General features: G+C 38.8%; 1 long non-coding RNA gene and 1 other non-coding gene across 2 annotated transcripts; both read left to right on the top strand.

Annotated features, from left to right (window-relative positions):
* Positions 1-9,150: 9,150 nt before the first annotated feature.
* LOC112780773 (small nucleolar RNA R71) lies at positions 9,151-9,258 on the top strand. The gene has a single exon (XR_003191589.1). It is a non-coding gene; the product is annotated as a small nucleolar RNA R71 (small nucleolar RNA).
* Positions 9,259-13,244: 3,986 nt separating this feature from the next.
* LOC112777085 (uncharacterized) lies at positions 13,245-14,212 on the top strand. The gene is made up of 4 exons (XR_003816108.2): positions 13,245-13,342; positions 13,424-13,528; positions 13,835-13,906; positions 13,975-14,212. It is a non-coding gene; the product is annotated as an uncharacterized lncRNA (long non-coding RNA).
* The last annotated feature ends 2,017 nt before the right edge of the window (positions 14,213-16,229 follow it).

Raw genomic sequence — 16,229 nt, 5'->3', positions numbered from 1 at the left:
TACAGACATAGCTAACTTCAAGGCTATTGGGGAGCTACCAACCAACATCAATAAGCACATGAGGAGGAAGCTAATTAAGGATGCCAAACACTACATCTGGGATGACCCTTATTTGTTCAAAAAGTGTGCTGATGGAATCCTAAGAAGGTGTATATCCCATGAAGAAGGGCAGGAAGTGTTATGGCAGTGCCATGGATCCGCATATAGAGGTCACTTCAGTGGAGAAAGGACAGCAGCAAAAGTGCTTCAATCCGGATTTTATTGGCCAACAATGTTTAAGGATGCCAAGGAAATGGTGTCAAGGTGTGATGAATGCCAAAGAGCTGGTAATCTAACCAAAAGAAATGAGATGCCACAGCAATTCATACTAGAGTTGGAGCTGTTTGATGTATGGAGGATTGATTTCATGGGACCCTTCCCAACCTCCTACTCAAATAGCTACATATTAGTGGCTGTTGATTATGTCTCAAGGTGGGTAGAAGCCATAGCCACTGCAATAAATGACAACAAGGTTGTGATAAGCTTCTTGAGAAGGAACATCTTCAGCAGATTTGTAGTTCCCAAAGCTCTCATTAGTGATGGAGGGACACACTTCTGTAACAAACAACTCGAGACACTCCTTCTCAGATATGGAGTAAAGCACAAAGTGGCAACCCCATACCACCCACAGACCAACGGGCAAGCTGAAATCTCCAACAGAGAGCTGAAACGAATCCTTGAAAAAACTGTTGGAAGCTCAAGAAAGAATTGGTCTAAGAAGCTGGATGATGCACTATGGGCCTACAGGACAGCCTATAAGACTCCCATTGGGATGTCTCCATACCAACTGGTATATGGTAAGGCTTGTCACTTACCAGTTGAACTTGAGCATAGAGTATTTTGGGCTCTAAAAATGTCAAACTATGATGAGCAAGCTGCTGGAAAAAAGAGATTAATGCAACTCAATGAGCTGGAGGAGTTTAGAAATCAAGCATATGAGAATGCAAAAATCTACAAAGAGAACACAAAAAGGTGGCATGACCAAAAGATAGCAAGAAGGGAGTTCACTGAAGGACAGAAGGTGTTACTTTACAACTCAAAACTCAAGTTCTTCCCTGGGAAACTTAAGTCTCGATGGTCAGGACCTTTCACCATACTCAAGGTGTTTCCTTATGGTCATGTGGAGCTCATGGAGGACAAGACTCAGAGAACTTTTACTGTCAATGGCCATAGACTTAAACACTACTTGGGAGGCTCCTTAGAGGAGCAGAGAGTGAGCTACAAGCTCAGCTGAAGATGAAGGAATGTCAAGCTAATGACAATAAAGAAGCGCTAGTTGGGAGGCACCCCAACACTTTATCCTTTTTGATTTAATTGCTTTTCTTAGAAGTAGTTTAAAATCTATTGCTTTAGATAATTTAATTTTCAGTCTCATATTTGTGTTACATTACCAAAGTAGGATTAGTTTACAATTGTAGATTAGAAAGTTTGACATTAGACTTGGTAGCTAGATTTTTTACACTCTTTTATTTCTTTCTATTCTGGAATTGCAACTTGATGAAGGCATAAATCATGATGAGTGGATGGGCTGAGAACTAGCTAAACTGCTAAGTTTGGTGTGGTCTCTCACCCACTTAATCTAGGCTTACAAACAATTAATAGCTTGATTTTGAAGAGTAAGCTCAGAGATTAAGTTTGGTGTGGCCACCACCAAGGATCACCTAGCAGTCCAAGTCACCTAATTTGAAAGTACTTAATGCTTTGGGTAAGAACATGAATGTGGTTTAATGAGTTCAGAGGAATTGGAATCAAAAGAAAATGAAAAGATTGATAATTACTCCATTCTTATGAACACATTAAATACACAATAATGGAACCAATTTATTAAGATGCCAAAGAATTAAGTTTGGTGTCCCAAGGGACACCCATCAGTTGCAATCCAAATCACTCTTGATGAGAAGGAATGTGAATGGGTTCTTTTGTCATTACTAATGGGTTCAGTTTTAATTTCAGGAGAAAAGATGGGGCCCACATGGTAAACAACTCACAAAGCAAGGAAGTCAAAGTGTACTTGCACTTTAGAACTCAACACACGCAGAAGACATGTGAGAAAAGAGTTGGCGCCTCTTCCCACGCTAGGCGCCACTCCCCAAGTGGGAAAACATTTAACCCTTTTCAATTCCCACCCTTCGTACCACACCATTCACCCATTATAAAAGCCTCACCTCCCCATCTCCTCTCCCACTACAACAACCCCAATCACACACGAAGAGCATACACTCCTCACCTTCCCTTTTCTTTTCATCTTCTACTATCTCTTTCCTTTCTTTCTTTCTTCTTTTTTTCCTTGATTGGGACAATCAAGTCCTAAGTTTGGTGTTGGAGCAAAACATTGTTTTGCTTGCTCTTTCTTGTAACCCCCACACATTTTTTTCACAATCCCATACACACTCTCTCAACCTAATGGCACCACCAAAAAGCTCAGCCTCAAAGAAAAGAAAAATCAAGGAACCAACCTCTGGATCCTCAAGCTCTTTCAATGACTACAAGTTTCTCTCTGCATTCAACCAAAATCAATTTTATGGTTGGGTGAGTGAGAGGGAGATCATTCCAGAAGTTGGGTTTCAACTAGGGAGGAATGAGCATATTGAAATCAACATTGAGATCAACAACAGGGGTTGGTCACTTCTATGTAACCCACCAAGGAAAGTGGTAGAGAGCTTGGTGAGAGAATTCTATGCTAACACAGTGCCTCAATGGTGCACGAAATTATGATCATCAATGGTGCCAATAACTTGGTACGCACAATTGTAATCTCAACTCTTTGTCACAACTCCGCACAACTAACCAGCAAGTGCACTGGGTCGTCCAAGTAATAAACCTTACATGAGTAAGGGTCGATCCCACGGAGATTGTCGGCTTGAAGCAAGCTATGGTCATCTTGTAAATCTCAGTCAGGCGGATTCAAATGGTTATGGAGGATTGATAATTAAAAGATGAATAAAACATAAAATAGGATAGAGATACTTATGTAATTCATTGGTGAAAATTTCAGATAAGTGTATGAAGATGCTTTATTCCTCCTAAACTTCTGCTTTCCTATTGCCTTCATCCAATCATTCATACTCCTTTTCATGGTAAGCTGTATGTTGGGTTTCACCGTTGTCAATGACTACCTCCCATCCTCTCAGTGAAAATGTTCCAAATGCGCTGTCACCACACGGCTAATCAGATGTTGGTTCTCGATCATGTTGGAATAGGATCCATTGATCCTTTTACGTCTGTCACTACGCCCAAAACTTGCGAGTTTGAAGCTCGTCACAGTCATCCCTTCCCAGATCCTACTCGGAATACCACAGACATGGTTTAGACTTTCCGGATCTCAGGAATGGCCGCCAATTGATTCTAGCCTATACCACGAAGGTTCTAATCTTAGATTAGAAACCCAAGAGATACACATTCAAGCTTGTTTGCATGTAGAACGGAAGTGGTTGTTAGGCACGCGTTCATAGGTGAGAATGATGATGAGTGTCACAGATCATCACATTCGTCAGGTTGAAGAACGAGTGTATATCTTAGAGAAGAAGTAGGCATGAATTGAATAGAAAAACAATGGTACTTTGCATTAATTCATGAGGAACAGCAGAGCTCCACACCTTAATCTATGGTGTGTAGAAACTCCACCGTTGAAAATACAAAAGTGATAATGGTGATCATTGGCTTTGGCCCCAGAGAGGAAACCAGAAGAACCAAGATCAAAAGTATGATCAAGTGTGTAAAAGTCTCTAGCAAAAGGTCCTATTTGTAGAAAACTAGTAACCTAGGATTTACAGAAATGAGTAAATGATGAAGAATCCACTTCAGGGCCCACTTCGTGTGTGCTTGGATTGAGTGTTGAAGCTTTCACATGTAGATGCTTTTCTTGGAGTTAAACGCCAGCTTTTGTGCCAGTTTGGGCGTTTAACTCCAGCTTTTATGCCAGTTCTGGCGTTTTGACGCCAGAATTTCTATGCTGACTTGGAACGCCAGTTTGAGCCATCAAATCTCGGACAAAGTATGGACTATTATATATTTCTGGAAAGCCCAGGATGTCTACATTCCAACGCAATTGAGAGAGTGCCAATTGGGCTTCTATATCTTGAGAAAATCTACTTCGAGTGCAGGGAGGTCAGAATCCAACAGCATCTGCAGTCCTTTTTCAGCCTCTGAATCAGATTTTTGCTCAGGTCCCTCAATTTCAGCCAGAAAATACATGAAATCACAGAAAAATACACAAAATCATAGTAAAGTCCAGAAATGTGATTTGTATTTAAAAACTAATAAAAACATAATAAAAACTAACTAAAATATACTAAAAACATACTAAAAACAATGCCAAAAAGCATATAAATTATCCGCTTATCACAACACCAAACTTAAATTGTTGCTTGTCCCCAAGCAACTAAAAATCAAATAGGATAAAAAGAATAGAATATACAATGAATTCCAAAGACATCTATGAAGATCAGTCTTGATTATATGAGCGGGGCTATTAGCTTTTTGCTTCTGAACAGTTTTGGCATCTCACTTTATCTCTTGAAGTTCAGAGTGATTGGCTTCTATAGGAACTCAGAATTCAGATAGTGCTATTGATTCTCCTAGTTCAGTATGTTGATACAGCTACTTTATGAGTCTTGGCCGTGGCCCTAAGCACTTTGTTTTCCAGTATTACCACCGGATACATAAATGCCACATACACATAACTGGGTGAACCTTTTCAGATTGTGACTCAGCTTTGCTAGAGTCCCCAATTAGAGGTGTCCAGGATTCTTAAGCACACTCTTTTTGCTTTGGACCACGACTTTAACCGCTCAGTCTCAAGTTTTCACTTGACACCTTCACGCCACAAGCACATGGTTAGCGACAGCTTGGTTTAGCCGCTTAGGCCAGGATTTTATTTCTGTGGGCCCTCCTATCCACTGATGCTCAAAGCCTTGGATCCTTTTTATTTTACCCTTGCCTTTTGGTTTAAAGGGCTATTGGCTTTTTCTGCTTGCTTTTTCTTTTTCTTTTTTTTTTCACTGCTTTTTCTTGCTTCAAGAATCAATTTTATGATTTTTTCAGATTATCAATAACATTTCTCCTTTTCTATCATTCTTTCAAGAGCCAACAATTTTAACATTCATAAACAACAATTTCAAAAAAAAAATGCACTGTTCAAGCATTCATTTAGAAGAACAAAAAGTATTGCCACCACATCAAAATAATTAAACTATTTAAAATTCGAAATTCATGTATTTCTTTTTCTTTTGCAATTAAAAACATTTTTCATTTAAGAAAGGTGATGGATTCATAGGACATTCATAGCTTTAAGGCATAGACACTAATGATCATGTAATAAAAACACAAACATAGATAAACTAAAGCATAAAAATTCGAAAAACAGAAAATAAAGAACAAGGAAATTAAAGAACGGGTCCACCTTAGTGATGGCGGCTAGTTCTTCCTCTTGAAGATCTTATGGAGTGCTTGAGCTCCTCAATGTCTCTTCCTTGCCTTTGTTGCTCCTCTCTCATGATTCTTTGATCTTCTCTAATTTCATGAAGGAGGATAGAATGCTCTTGGTGTTCCACCCTTAGTTGTCCCATATTGGAACTTAATTCTCCTAGGGAGGTGTTAATTTGCTCCCAATAATTTTGTGGAGGACAATGCATCCCTTGAGGCATCTCAGGGATTTCATGATGAGGAATTTCCTCATGCTCTTTTTCATGAGTGGGATCTCTTGTTTGCTCCATCCTTTTCTTAGTGATGGGCTTGTCCTCATCAATGAGGATGTCTTCCTCTATGTCAATTCCAGCTGAATTGCAAAGGTGACAAATGAGATGAGGGAAGGCTAACCTTGACAAAGTAGAGGACTTGTCCGCCACCTTGTAGAGTTCTAGGGATATAACCTCATGAACTTCTACTTCCTCTCCAATCATGATGCTATGGATCATGATAGCCCGGTCTATAGTAACTTCAGACCAGTTGCTAGTGGGAATGATTGAGCGTTGGATGAACTCCAACCATCCCCTAGCCACGGGCTTGAGGTCATGCCTTCTTAGTTGAATCGGCTTCCCTCTTGAATCTTTCTTCCATTGAGCGCCCTCTTCACAAATGTCTATGAGGACTTGGTCCAACCTTTGATCAAAGTTGACCCTTCTAGTGTAGGGACGTGCATCTCCTTGCATCATGGGCAAGTTGAATGCCAACCATACATTTTCCGGACTGAAATCTAAGTATTTCCCCCGAACCATTGTAAGCCAATTCTTTGGGTCTGGGTTCACACTTTGATCATGGTTCTTAGTGATCCATGCATTGGCATAGAACTCTTGAACCATTAAGATTTCGACTTGTTGAATGGGGTTGGTGAGAACTTCCCAACCTCTTCTTCGAATCTCATGTCGAATCTCCAGGTATTCACCCTTTTTGAGCTTGAAAGGGACCTCGGGGATCACCTTCTTCTTGGCCACAACTTTATAGAAGTGGTCTTGATGCATCCTTGAGATGAATCTCTCCATCTCCTATGACTCGGAGGTGGAAGCTTTTGCCTTCCCTTTCCTCTTTCTAGAGGTTTCTCCGGCCTTAGGTGCCATAAATGGTTATGGAAAAACAAAAAGCAACGCTTTTACCACACCAAACTTAGAAGGTTTGCTTGTCCTCGAGCAAAAGAAGAAGGAAGAGAGTAGAGGAAGAAGAAATAGAGGAGATGGAGGGGGTTAGTATTTCGGCCAAGGGGGAGAAGTAGTGTTTAAGATGTGTGAAAATGAAGGGGTGAAGATGGGTTTATATAGGAGTGAGGAGATGGTAAGGTTCGGCCATGTATGGGTGGGTTTGGGAGGGAAAGTGGTTTAAATTTTAATGGTGAGGTAGGTGGGGTTTATGATGGATGGATGTGGATTGGTGAAGGGTTTATGGAGAAGAGGGTAGGATTTGATAGGTGAGGAGTTTTTGGGGAAGAGGTATTGAGGTGATTGGTGAAGGGTATTTGGGAAAGAGTATTATGAAAAAGTGTGAAGAAGAGAGAGAGTGAGTTGAGGTTGGTGGGGATCCTGTGGGATCCACAGATCCTGAGGTGTCAAGGATTTCTCATCCCTACACCAATCAGGCTTGCAAAATGCCCTTTGCTGCCAATCCTGGCGTTAAACGCCAGGTTGCTGCCCATTTTTGGTGTTTAACGCCAGTTTCTTGCCCTTTTCTGGCATTAAATGCCAGTCTGGTGCTCATTTCTGGCGTTAAACGCCTAGAATGGTGCCAGACTGGGCGTTTAACGCCCATTCTGCTGTCCTTACTGGCGTTTAAACGCTAGTAGGCTTCTCCTCCAGGGTGTGCTATTTTTCATTCTGTTTTTCAGTTTGTTTTGCTTTTTCAATTGTTTTTGTGACTTCACATGATCATCAACCTACAGAAAACATAAAATAACAATGGAAAATAGAAATTTAACATAGATAAGTAAAATTGGATTGCCTCCCAACAAGCACTTCTTTAATGTCAGTAGCTTGACAGTGGGCTCTCATGGAGCCTCACAGGTACTCAGAGCATGATGATGGCCTCTTAACACCAAACTTAGAGTTTGAATATGGGGGTTTTGTTTGACTCTGTATTGAAAGAAGCTTTTCATGCTTCTTCTCCATGGTTACAGAGGGAGATCCTTGAGCTTTAAACACAAGGGAGTCCTCATTCACTTGAAGGACCAATTCTCCTCTGTCAACATCAATCACAGCTTTGCTGTGGCTAGGAAGGGTCTGCCAAGGATGATGGATTCATCCATACACTTCCCAGTATCTAGGATTATAAAATCAGCAGGGATGTAGTGGTCTTCAACCTTTACCAAGACATCCTCTACAAGTTCATAAGCCTGTTTTCTTGAATTGTCTGCCATCTCTAGTGAGATTCTTGCAGCTTGTACCTCAAGGATCCCTAGCTTCTCCATTATAGAGAGAGGCATGAGGTTTATACTTGACCCTAGGTCACACAGAGCCTTCTCAAAGGTTATGGTGCGTATAGTACAAGGTATTGAGAACTTTCCAGGATCTTGTCTCCTCAGAGGTAATTTTTGCCTAGTCAAGTCATCCAGTTCTTTAGTGAGCAAGGGGGTTCATCCTCCCAAGTATCATTACCAAATAGCTTGGCATTTAGTTTCATGATTGCTCCAAGGTACTTAGCAACTTGTTCTTCAGTAACATCTTCATCCTCTTCAGAGGAAGAATACTCATCAGAGCTCATGAATGGCAAAAGTAAATTCAATGGAATCTCTATGGTCTCAGTGTGAGCCTCAGATTCCCATGGTTCCTCATTAGAGAACTCCTTGGAGGCCAGTGGACGTCCATTGAGGTCTTCCTCAGTGGAGATCACTGCCTCTTCCTCCTCTCCAGGTTCGGCCGTGTGGGTTATGTTGATGACCTTGCACTCTCCTTTTGGATTCTCTTCTGTATTGCTTGGAAGAGTACTAGGAGGGAGTTTAGTAACTTTCTTACTCAGCTGACCTACTTGTGCCTCCAAATTTCTAATGGAGGACCTTGTTTCAGTCATGAAACTTTGAGTGGTTTTAATTAAATCAGAGACTACAGTTGCTAATTCAGAGTGGTTCTGCTTAGAATTCTCTGTTTGTTGCTGAGAAGATGATGGAAAAGGTTTGCCATTGCTAAAACTATTTCTTCCACCATTATTGTTGTTGAAGCTTTGTTGAGGCCTCTGTTGATCCTTCCATGAGAGGTTTGGATGATTTTTCCATGAAGGATTATAGGTGTTTCCATAGGATTCTCCCATGTAATTCACCTCTTCCATTGCTGGGTTCTCAGGATCATAACCTTCTTCTTTAGATGAAGCTTCTTTGGTACTGACTGTTGCTGCTTGCATTCCAGACAGACTCTGAGAAATCATATTGACTTGCTGAGTCAATATTTTGTTTTGAGCCAATATGGCATTCAGAGTATCAATCTCAAGAACTCCTTTCTTCTGAATTGTCCCATTATTCACAGGATTCCTTTTAGAGGTGTACATGAATTGGTTATTTGCAACCATTTCAATGAGTTCTTGAGCTTCTGCAGGCGTCTTCTTCAGATGAAGAGATCCTCCAGCAGAGCTGTCCAATGACATCTTGGACAGTTCAGACAGACCATCATAGAAGATACCTATGATGCTCCATTCTGAAAGCATGTCAGAAGGACACCTTCTGATCAATTTCTTGTATCTTTCCCAAGCTTCATAGAGGGATTCACCTTCCTTCTGTCTGAAGGTTTGGACTTCCACTCTAAGCTTGCTCAATTTTTGAGGTGGAAAGAACTTTGCCAAGAAGGCATTGACTAGCTTTTCCCAAGAGTTCAGGCTTTCTTTAGGTTGTGAATCCAACCATGTTCTAGCTTTGTCTCTTATAGCAAAGGGAAAGAGCATAAGCTTGTAGATTTCGGGATCAACCCCATTGGTCTTGACAGTGTCACAGATTTGCAAGAATTCAGCTAAGAACTGATGAGGATCTTCCAATGAAAGTCCATGAAACTTGCAATTCTGTTGCATCAGAGAAGCTAATTGAGGCTTAAGCTCAAAGTTGTTTGCTCCAATGGCAGGGATTGAGATGCTTCTCCCATAGAAGTTGGGAGTAGGTGCAGTAAAGTCACCAAGCACCTTCCTTGCATTGTTGGCATTGTTGTTGTTTTCGGCTGCCATGACTTCTTCTTGTTTGAAAGTTTCTGTTAGGTCCTCTATAGAGAGTTATACTTTAGCTTCTTTTAGCTTTCTCTTCAAGGTCCTTTCAGGTTCAGAATCAGCTTCAACAAGAATGCCCTTGTCCTTGCTCCTGCTCATATGAAAAAAGAGGAGAAGAAAATATGAAATCCTCTATGTCACAGTATAGAGATTCCTTGAGGTGTCAGAGGAAAATAAAAATAGAAGGATAAGGTAGAGAAGAGAGAATTTGAACTTATCAAGAGGGACAGAGTTTGAATTGCTGATAATGGAAAAGTATTAGTCCTTTAAATAGAAGGATTTGGGAAGAGGGGAAGAATTTTTGAAATTAAAGTAAAAAGATTTTGAAATAATTAAAAGAACTTTTGAAAATTTGGTAAATGATTTTCGAAAACTAAGATTGGGAAAGAAATTAAGTGATTTTTGGAAAAGATTTTGAAATTAGAAATAAAAAAGATATGATTGAAAATTAATTTTGAAAAAGATGTGATTGAAAAGATATGATTGAGAAGATATGATTGAGAATCAAATTAAAAAGAGAAATTTTTAAAATTAAAGTGGATTACTTGACTAACAAGAAATTAAAATATATGATTCTAGAATTAAAATTTGATCCTTTCTTAATAGGCAAGTAACAACTTGAAAATTTTGAATTAAATCATTAATTGTAGCAAGGATTTTCGAAAATAGTAATAAATAAAAAATAGAAAAAAGTTGATTTTGAAAGGATATGATTGAAAAGATATGATTTGAAAAAGATTTGATTTTGAAAAATTATGAAAATTTGAAAAAGATTTGAATTAAAAATAAAATCTTCCCTCTAGTGTCCTCCTGGCGTTAAACGCCCATAATGGCATCCATTCTGGCGTTTAATGCCCAAAATGCTACCTTTTTGGGCGTTTAACGCCCAGCCAGGTACCTTGGCTGGCGTTTAAACGCCAATTTTCCTTCTTCACTGGGCGTTTTGAATGCCCAGCTTTTTCTCTGTAATTCCTCTGCTGCATGTTCTGAATTTTCAATTCTCTGTATTATTGACTTGAAAAGACACAATTTTAAAATTTTATTTTTGAATTTTTAATGATGAGAAATAATCAAAATGTAACTAATCATGAGAAACTAAGATTAAACAAACAATGCATGCAAGACACCAAATTTAGAAGTTTGTGTACTAAGGACTATAACAAATTGAAAATACATATGAGAAACAACAAAAGACACAAAACAAGAGAATTTAAAGATCAGAGTAAGGAAATCATCAAGAGTAACTTGAAGATCAATGAAGAACATAATGCACATGCAAGAAAAATAAAGACATGCAGGATACCAAACTTAAAATTAGACGCTAGACTCAAACAAGAAACATAAAATATTTTTTATTTTAAGATTTTATAAATTTTTTGTAATTTTTTCGAAAATTAAGTGGAAAAAGAGAAAAAAGGACTTCAAAATTCTTAATGAGAATTCCAGGAATCATGCAATGTTAGTCTAAAACTCCGGTCCAAGAATTAGACATGGCTTACTAGCCAGCCAAGCTTTCAGTGAAAGCTTCGGTCCAAAACACTAGACATGGCCAATGGCCAGCCAAGCTTTAGCAAATCATTACGTTCAACAGCAAGATTGATAGAAATCAACAAGCCCTTGTGATGATAAGTTGAAACCTCGGTCCAAAGGATTAGACATGGCTTCTCAGCCAGCCAGACTTCAACAAATCATCATGAAACTCTAGAATTCATTCTTAAAAACCCTAATCTGAGCAACAAGATGAATCGTCAGTTGTCCAAACTCGAACAATCCCCAGCAACGGCGCCAAAAACTTGGTGCACGAAATTGTGATCATCAATGGCGCCAACAACTTGGTACGCACAATTGTAATCTCAACTCTTTGTCACAACTCCGCACAACTAACCAGCAAGTGCACTGGGTCGTCCAAGTAATAAACCTTACGTGAGTAAGGGTCGATCCCACGGAGATTGTCGGCTTGAAGCAAGCTATGGTCATCTTGTAAATCTCAGTCAAGCGGATTCAAATGGTTATGGAGGATTGATAATTAAAAGATGAATAAAACATAAAATAGGATAGAGATACTTATGTGATTCATTGGTGAGAATTTCAGATAAGTGTATGAAGATGCTTTGTTCCTCCTAAACTTCTGCTTTCCTATTGCCTTCATCCAATCATTCATATTCCTTTCCATGGCAAGCTGTATGTTGGGTTTCACCGTTGTCAATGACTACCTCACGTCCTCTCAGTGAAAATGTTCCAAATGCGCTGTCACCTCATGGCTAATCAGCTGTTGGTTCTCGATCATGTTGGAATAGGATCCATTGATCCTTTTGCGTCTGTCACTACGTCCAACACTCACGAGTTTGAAGCTCGTCACAGTCATCCCTTCCCAGATCCTACTCAGAATACCACAGACAAGGTTTAGACTTTCCAAATCTCAGGAATGGCCGCCAATTGATTCTAGCCTATACCACGAAGGTTCTAATCTTAGATTAGAAACCCAAGAGATACACATTCAAGCTTGTTTGCATGTAGAACGGAAGTGGTTGTCAGGCACGCATTCATAGGTGAGAATGATGATGAGTGTCACAGATCATCACATTCGTCAGGTTGAAGAACGAGTGTATATCTTAGAGAAGAAGTAGGCGTGAATTGAATAGAAAAATAATAGTACTTTGCATTAATTCATGAGAAACAGCAGAGCTCCACACCTTAATCTATGGTGTGTAGAAACTCCACTGTTGAAAATACAAAAGTGATAATGGTGATCATTGGCTTCGGCCCCAGAGAAGAAACCAGAAGAACCAAGATCAAAAGTATGATCAAGTGTGTAAAAGTCTCTAGCAAAAGGTCCTATTTATAGAAAACTAGTAACCTAGGGTTTACAGAAATGAGTAAATGATGAAGAATCCACTTCAGGGCCCACTTGGTGTGTGCTTGGGCTGAGCATTGACGCTTTCACGTGTAGAGGCTTTTCTTGGAGTTAAACGCCAGCTTTTGTGCCAGTTTGGGCGTTTAACTCCAGCTTTTATGCCAGTTCTGGCGTTTTGACGCCAGAATTTCTATGCTGACTTGGAACGCCAGTTTGGGCCATCAAGTATAATGTAATATATGAGTTAACAAGCTTAGTTAGAGTGGATACTAAATTGTTGGTTGATTTTAGACACCTTATGCTCTAGTAGCACCTGTCTTATCTAGGAAACTTATTCTTGTTTTGATCCATAGTGAGTTTTAAAGTCTCTCATAACTGTCTTCCTAAAAGAAAATGATTAAGAAAAGAAGCTGCTAACCAGTATTACAAGTTGTTTTCTGCTAGATATGAAGTTCTTAGTTGGTCCTTTAAGTGTAGGCTTCTTTGTTTGGATGTCAGTTCTTCGATAAATTGATTGGTGTCAGTGTACCTGAACCACGTTTTCTTCCCTTGGATGCAACGTCAAATTTACTTCTACTACAAGTGATTCTGGCCTGATGTACATGTAATTTGTACATTCTGTTACTCAGAAGCATACTTTGTTCTATTTGACTAATTTCCACTCTCCCCAAATATGTATTCTTGCAGTCAGATCTTTACACATGTAAAGAAGGTGTCTTAACTCGTAATCCAGCTTGGACTAACCCTTTAAATCCAGTGATAGATCTGGGACCTGAATTTCAAAAGGTGAAGATGATATATTGGTTTCTTGTCACACCTTTGCCTAGCTATTCCTTTTTTATTATGAATCTTCTGTTTCATTCCCAGGGTGGTGACTTTCAAAGTCGCTTCAAATCCATTCCAAGCATCGTTGGTTTAGATAGTTTGACCGTGAGAGGCAATGTGTGGTTTGGAGCTAATATTACTTTCAAGGTATAATAGATAATATGTTTTCTCTTTGGCATGATATGCGTGTTGGATACATAAAAAATTGCATTTAATTTTGCAGTGCAGTGTGTTGTGCTGTGTGTTTCATAAAATCACCTTCCCCACCCCCTCGGGCCCCTTCTTTTTTCAAAATTTAAGAAAAAACTATACTTTTTCTTTTTCCATGTTTAAGTGATAAATGAATCATGGAGTTTTGGTGTATATAATAGCTCAAAATCTTATATATTTTATATATTTGGAAAGGACAAGTGTTATGACTAACAATTGCTTTTTCTGTGACACACCTGTCAGGGGCAAGTGGCTATTACTGCAAAACCTGGCTTGAGACTGGAAATTCCTGATGGGGTGGTGATTGAGAATAAGGTAGTCGCTAATTCTGCTATGGACTTTTGAGTTTCTTTGTTCTATTAATTATTTTTGCTATTTTGCAGGAGGTCAATGGCCCTGCAGCCATTCAAGAATGAATGGTTTATCAAAGCTACTAGGTTTTTTTTTGAGTGAATACAAGACTATAGAAGCTTTTATTTGAACCTTGCTAGCTTTTTTGTTTCCTGGGAACTAAGGTTCAGAAGCAAATGAGCTTGCATTTCTCCTTTTGAGCATCGCAGCAGTGATAAAACAACACTAATTGGTTTGTATCCTATAATTTTTGGGACAAGTCTTGATCTCAATCGAAACAAGGAATAATAGGTATATCATCAATTTTTCTGGTCTTTTGTCTTAAGACGATTAAAATCATACCGATATTCCATTTTACCAATGAGTTGTAGCATACAACCCTAATTTTCTGTTATTGTTCTTTTTGTTCTATTTTCCTGCGCGCACTCAACCCCAGGAAACCTTTACATTTACACCATATATTAAATTGATTGAGTGAAGAGCAAGGTGGTTAAACTCGCAAGCTGATTTAGACTTGATTCGTAAATTCGTACGAGTTTACCATTACGCATTATATATATATATATATATATATATATATATATATATATATATATATATATATATATATATATATATATATATATATATGCATCTAGTTTAATTTATAACACAATCAAAACTTCATAAAAATTCCTCCATTGATAGATTTTGAACAATAATTATACTTTACTTTTTTATCGTTGTTATGAACATCAATTTCATTATTCCATCTTATATAACTTTTATTTTCACTTGCATTTTTTCTTCTAGAAATAGTAGGTTTTTTTTCCTAATGTGAAGGTAATTGCATTATTTTAAGAAAGTGATACAAAGTTCAATGTGAGACTAAAGAAATAGTAGTGGGATTTTTCCAATTGAAGTCATAAGTGACTACAATAATAACTAATAAACTAAAGAAAGAAAAATACATTAGAAAATTAGGAAATTTATCTTCTATTCATCTCCTGGCAAATTTTTCTTGCTGAGTTCGAGATCTGTTGGACAGGAGTTTTCTCATTTTCAAACACTTCTTTATTACGTGCTTTCCACAATGCCCAACAAAGAGCAGCGAAGATGTTGAGGGTATCGTCACCTTCTCTCCCATTTCTAGCACCTAATAGTACCTGGGTCCACCACTCCACAAAGGGGGAACCACTTTTCAATGGCTGCACCAGCTTCAAATCAACTACTCCCCGTACCTCTTGAGCAGGGTCGCACCATCGAAGGTAGTGGATGATGGTTTCCTGGGTTAATTTAAATCTGGGACACAAAGGTGGAGTCGATTGGAAATGCTAGTGGATGAGGCTCAGTACAGGTAATCTTTCATGCACAGCTCTCCACAAAAAGATTTTAATCTTTGTTGGTAATTGTAAGCCCCAAATTTTTTTCTCCAGCTTCTTGGGTTTTGCATGATTCCAGGTAGCTGATTAATCGGCTCATGTGCAAGCCGTACGCAACCACATATCCAGATACCACATCATATTGCTTCTTGGAGTTCAAGGCCCAAATTAGAGAGTCCTTGCTGTTATTATTCGGCTCTATAGAGAGGATGCGAGTTCTTATTTAAGGAGAAAATATTAATTCGATAAGCTCTCAGTTCCATCTTCTTCCTGTGGTCAATAAGTCATTTACTCTATTAATTGAAAACATATTGTTGCTGGATTGATTGCTGAGACTAATATGATATGGGTATGGGGGCGACATCCAAGGTTCTTGCCAAACATTAACATCATCTCCTGACCCTATAGTCCACAACAATCCTTTTTTCACCACTTTTCTACCCTCTAAAAGACTTTGCCAACTCCAGGAAGGGTTAGTCCCTTTGCTTGCAATCAAAAAAGATTTATATCTAAAATACTTACCCTTTAACATTTGGATGAGTAGTGCATTAAGATTAACAGCCGATCTCCAAAATTGTTTTCCAAGCAGAGACAAATTTTGTGCACACAGGTCTTTGAAACCCAATCCTCCTTCTCTTTTGGGTCTTGTCATTTTGTCCCAGCTAATCCATGACATTCTCCTTTCAGTGCCTCTCTGAACCCACCAGAATTGTGTTAAAATGTTGTGAATCTCATCTTAAAGTGAATCACGTATCTTAAAACAGGATAGAGTATACACAGAAATTGCTTCTTCAATAGCCTTAATTAGGACACGTCTTCCACCTGCTGACAATAGATTTCTCGTCCAAGATTGTACCTTCTTTTGTACTGTCTTTGACGGCTCAAAAATTGTCTTTTTTAGATCTTTGTACAGAAGATGGGAGGCC

Source organism: Arachis hypogaea, chromosome 19 (genome assembly GCF_003086295.3).
Source record: "Arachis hypogaea cultivar Tifrunner chromosome 19, arahy.Tifrunner.gnm2.J5K5, whole genome shotgun sequence".
NCBI classification, from domain to species: domain Eukaryota; kingdom Viridiplantae; phylum Streptophyta; class Magnoliopsida; order Fabales; family Fabaceae; genus Arachis; species Arachis hypogaea.
Note: the sequence above shows the minus strand (reverse complement) of the source record. Positions and strands in the feature narration are given on the sequence as shown.